A 6,000-nucleotide genomic window follows, 5' to 3' on the forward strand; every position below is an offset into this window, starting at 1 on the left:
GAAAAAATTTTCTCAGTACAGAGGTCTTTTTGCAGTTCACACTTTTATTTTCAGCCCCTTGAGTCTATAACTCTGTATGTTGTATTTTTTTAATGTGTACCAACTTGTTAATCTACCCTACCAGCTAGCCAGTGTGTGTACTCTGTCCCAGTGTGCAGTGTCTCTAAGTGTGGATTTTACATGTATTCATAATTTCTTTCTCCAGCTTTGTCACAGATCATCATACTGTATTATCTTTTGGTATTTTTTTCTTTCCTTGAAGCTCTTACTTCCATTTAAAATGTTACTTCTATTACATTATGACAATATTGTATGTTTTTAACAAAACTGACTGATGAAGGAACATTTGAGGGAGACACATAGGTTTCTGTTTAGGTTTGGCATGTTTGCCCTTCAGGGAAAACTGTCTTTGAATTCCACAATGGGCTGCACTCTATCAGAAAAACAATAATTCACATGGGAGTTTTGGGAGCCCTTGACAGCTCCAACCAGGTCCTTAAATCAGTCACTTTTGAGGCCATCATGTTGCAGCACTTGGTTATAAGGACCGTTTTTGTGTTGAGTCCAGTGATACTGCTTTTGAATAATATTAACACTGCTTGCTGCATTGACATATGGTGAGAGAAGTATGAAAAATAATTTTTCTTACAATAAAACCCCAGTTCTTTTTGCTAGATTTGTTATCTCTTTATGAGCAGTTTTCTTTTGCTATTAGTAGCACTTTTTATTCAACTCTCAGCAAGTTACATGCACATCCATAGGAAAGTTCAATCTTGTAGGGCTGTCACTACAGAGAAAATTAAGTATTCATGAATTTGAATCTATGATATTTTCATTTTGACTTGAGAGGAGGAGCTTTTGATGGAGTAAATAACCACACAAATATTTTTTTCTCTTCTGAATTGCTTAGAAATTATGTCATATAATGCAGTCTTCTCTGGTTAGGCCCTTATTGATAGTATTTGAAATAATTTTTTTGCCTACATAATGAAGTAGAATATCATATTTTATTTAAATGGCTTGACTACTTTCAAGCTTATAAGAGAACTGGGTTGAACTGTGACTGTTGGCAGTGATTGATAGCATATTTAAAGAAATTTTCCTTTTAACAATTAGATAAAGTCATTGGCAGGAATAAAATTCTGTTAAGACTTTACTGAAGAGAGGGTATTGTTTAATTTATGTTTTATCTTCTTTTGTTCAAAACTGTTAAGAGAATATTAGTAATTAAAATAAAGAATATTTCGCTTTTTCCTGCCACTCTTCCTTATCTCCTCCCTATCTCTTCACATTCCTTCAAAATACAATCTTCCTGTCTAAAAGTGCAGTATTCTGCTGCCATAGTCATAAGGTAGCCAGCATTTCAGAAATTGTGAGGTGCCTTATTAATCAGTTGTCTTTTCACCCATGCCTATGCTTGCATAACTTGTTCAGATGCCTGCATATTTCCATGCATTTTACCCCAGGTGACATAAGCTTCCTGGCAGAGGTGATTATTTTGGGCGAGGAGGTGTTTTCTTCTGAGTAATGTAGATTCTTGCAAGTACTATACACTGTTCAATTTCTCAGCTATGATGATACAGCGTTCAGTTTTCTTTATGAACAGGTGCAGGAAAATATGGAAAAATATTTTAATAATTACCTGAAGAAAGCTAGCTCAAGGAATACAAGAGAAGCCCAGACTTTTGTTACTGGAAATTGGAAATGCTATGTATTTTTCCTTGATGTTGCATCTTGAAATCATCTTGCCTAACGATTCTCCACTGAAAATACAATCTAACAACTGAAGACACATATATCTGTGCCCTTTATTGTCTCAAAGATTATTTATAAGATAGATTGAGCACTTGAGAAACAGAGAATCTGAAACTTTCATCAAGAGAATATTTGCTGTGATGCTTTCAGTATTAGTTGTTATTTCATCAGAAAATAGATATAAGTCAGAGAAAACTTGCTTTGTATTGAGTCATTGTTCAGGGAAGCAAATTACAACTGTATATTGTTTCCTGTTGTAAAATGTTTCAGCATTGTAATGGAAGTTCTGTATCATCATGGTACATTCATTTACTTGATGTCAAAGATTTACACTGTGAACTTCATGCAGTGCCTGGAGATGAAAACTTAGGCTGCTTTTGATTAGCAGTTGTTTCACACAGAAAAGATCGCTTCTTTATTTAAACTTATCGGAGAATATTAATGAAATGCTTTTTACACACATTGCTATTAAAATTTTAAGTAAATTGGCAAAACAGGATTTAGCCTTCTCTACATTTGATTTTGATCCTCAGCTTTTCCTAAATATTAGTGCAACTTCATATATTTGAATTATCTATTTTCTATCTCTTCTGGTAATACAAAGTTATTAGTTATCAAAATTTATGTAAATTCTTAATTTCTGTAAGAATATGGAAAACTATAATTGCACTAATTATGTTCATAAAGCAATGTATACTGTGTTATTCATTTCTCATGGTCTGAAATATTAATTAGATCATATTTGTAGAAGTTGCTATATATGATGACTCCAATTCTTAAAAAAATTCAGAAAATAGATCACAAAATCACAGAATATTCTGAGCTGAAAAGGACCCATTAGAATCATCAAAGTCCAACTCCTGGCCCTGCACAGAACCCTCCCCAAAAGTCACACCATGTGCGTGAGAGCATTGTCCAAACACTTCTTGAACTCTGTTAGGTTTGGTCATGTGACCACTTCCCTGGGGAGCCTGTTCCAGTACCCAACCACCCTCTGGGTGAAAAACTTTTTCCTGATATCCAACCTAAACCTCCCCTGACACAGCTCCAGGCCATTCCCTTGGGTGCTGTCACTGGTCACCACAGAGAAGAGATCAATGTCTGGCCCTCCTTTTCCCCTCATGAGGAAGTTGCAGACTGACATTAGGTTTCCCTTCAGTCTTTACTTCTCCAGGCTGAACAGACCAAGTGACCTCAGCTGCTCCTCATATGACTTCCCCTCAAGGCCCTTCTCAAGCTCTGTAGCCCCAGTACAATTGGTTCTGCAGCCTTATCACATTGCCAAACCCTGTCTCATTAACTTTTAGATTTTGCCCTTGGGACTTCTATATTGTTAATCTTACCTATACTTCTCCACCAGACTGAATATTTCTGTATCTGTTTTTAATTTGATTTCCCCAGGTATATTAGGCTGATTTTTTTTTTTCTGGAAGAAGAAACTAATTTTGCTCCTTTTGATTTTGGCAGAGATCTCTATTCTTTCCAGATCTCTGTGTCACATCATCTGACTCATTGCTTTTTACAGCGCCATTCAACAGGACTGTTTCCAAATGACTGTCTTGTTCTACTTGCTAGCTACTTCTCCCTGAAGAGCTGATCAGAACCAGCACTAACTGATGGCCAACGGCAATCAGTAGGCCACTGCTTTGCACTCCTGTTTAGCACTTAATTAGTTAACCCACATAATAACCAGTTCAAAAGATTCCTCAAAGCAATCTTTATTCCCATATTCTATCTTCACTTTTAGTCTATGACCACAAGTGATGATGAAATTGCTGATACTAAAATGTATTTTGTGTCTGGAATGTCCATAATGAGTTTCAAGTTATTCATGGGTGATTGAAATATAAATGGGGAGGAAATACTCTGATTTGCATAATAACATGCATGGCTTCATGTTTATTTTTGCATATCTGTAAATTGTAATAGTTTTTATTTATTTATTATTAATTTTTTCCTGACATTTAAGTGAGACAAAGCTTGAATTCTAAATGAATCTTATGCTCTTCTGCTGAAACACATACAATATAAGGAACTTATTAGAGGGAAGAAAAATGTGGAAGATTCATTGATTGAATAATTAATTTTTAAATCTGATTAATACTAATTGCTTATGTAATTTTAAATGGCTACATAGAAAGACGTGAATAAAATCAAGTGAGATTTGAAGTAATAAAAGGTGTCTGTCCTATAAAGTCAAATTTTATTCAATCTGTTAGTGTACCAACTGTTTAATGGTTGCATTCTGCACCTTTGAAGTTACTAATTTTATCCTAAAGCCATATGATCTGGTTTTCATCTAAAAATGCTTCAAATCTGAAACATGTCACTTGGACCTAGCATTCTCCAGTTTAATTTCTGCACTGGAATGAAAAGCCACAAAATGTCCCATTGTGCTATATAATAATGTGAAAATATCAGATGCTCTTAATTTTTTGTTTTGTTTTGTTTCCTTCTCATCTTCAAAGGCACAGTTTAGGTTCTGACCTGCTGCAAGGCTGTGTGATGCCTTGTTGTCATGCAGACAGTGATTGTAGTGATGGGTTGCAATTACATTGAACTAGACTGCCCAAATTCACTTTTGTTATTATCTGCCTGTGGAGTGTTTTCATTAACTGTGCACTGGAAACATCCTGAATGACATAAACATCTTCTGCCATTTGATTTGTGCCCATGTACATTTGTATGTGTAAAATACTGTAATAGCAGGTAGTCAAATGTGGAATTCACCTCAGAGAAACAATGTACTGTCAGAAACATCTGTTTCTACAAAACCTTTTAATTGCAAAGAAACCATCAAAACATCCATAGCAACCACTGTCAGGATGGCTGACCAAGTTAAAAAGTCTGCGCTGAGGTCTGTTACTATGGATATATATGAAATGCATTCAGGAGTTTCTACTTGAGTTTAATTTCTTTTAAATTCCAAACCTTTGCTATGTGGTAGAGCCAAAGTGAAGAGACAGGTCTTTGCTTGCTGCATCTGTCTCCTTCATCAGCTGCACAAAGACAACAAAAGAACTCTAAAAAGGGAGAGAGGAATTCTCAATTAGGACATATTATGGAAATATGGACGGGAATATGAAAATAATCAAGGGTGTGTAACAGGCAGAAACAATGTGAGACCTCAGATGAAGTAGAAAATGGATAGCTGTGTGGCATTGCTGGGGGATTGAAAAGTGTCCCCCTCTCCTCAAGTGACTCAAGTGTACTCTTCTCACCTGTGTGGTACCACACCTTAGAATACTTCTTCAGTTCATACCATGTGTAGAGGAGCAAACTGTTCTGCCTGTGATAGCAGGTGGCTTATGAACACTGGACAATCTGTCCTTTGAGAAGTGAATTTACTAACAATTCCTCCTACCACCTGCTGCAAGTAACCTTACATGTGTCTCTCAACCCTGTAGGATATGGAGAGTCTCACAATTTTTGTAAGGTACACAGGCTTTTTTTTTGTTATGAGAGGACTGGAAAATAGTGGATGTATTACTGATTTATATTTTCTCATCTCTGAGTTCAATGTGTGAAACACTAATGCACTAGAAATATTTATGGATGCTATAAAGAAGATTAATTCACTTGTAATGACCACTGATGAGCTGTTTTTCATTAATGCTTCATTTTTTTCATGAGAAGATTTAAGTACCTAGCACTTTGTATTCCATGAAGAAGATACAAGGATTTTATTCCCTTCTTACATTTTCCAATACTGGCATGGAAGAAAGCTGATGGCATCCTGTGCTGCAGGAAGCTGAAGATTGCCAGCAGGTCAAGGGAGGTGGTCCTTCCCTTTGCTGAGCACTGGTGAGGCTACATCTATAGGACCGTGTCCAGTTCTGGCCTTGACCCTAGAAGAGAGACATGGGCAGGCTGGATAGTCCAGTGATGGCCTATAAAGATGATTGGGTGTGATGAGAAATTAGGAATTTCCACTATGCCTGACCAGTCTTACAGATCCTAATAATTTAGCTAATGTTATCATAACTATTCATTTATTCTCTGTCCTCTCATTAATTTAAACTCTATTGGTTACATTCTTCCATTTCAGTAATCAAGGAATGAAAAGTAAAAAATACTGACAGCAGGTCACTGGCTTTCTATCAAAAATAGAATTGGTCATCACTGTATACAGCTGATAGAAGTAACACTCCTCCATGAAGATTTGCCCATTGTTCCTCTCCCTTAGCAAATCCTACCCAGAACCTTACACTAATCAGTAACCAGAATAGCTTTATCATCATTCAT

The sequence above is a fragment of the Chamaea fasciata genome, unplaced genomic scaffold, assembly GCF_029207755.1.
Source record: "Chamaea fasciata isolate MVZ Bird 193981 ecotype frontalis unplaced genomic scaffold, bChaFas1.0.hap1 SCAF_3, whole genome shotgun sequence".
Lineage (NCBI taxonomy): Eukaryota > Metazoa > Chordata > Aves > Passeriformes > Sylviidae > Chamaea > Chamaea fasciata.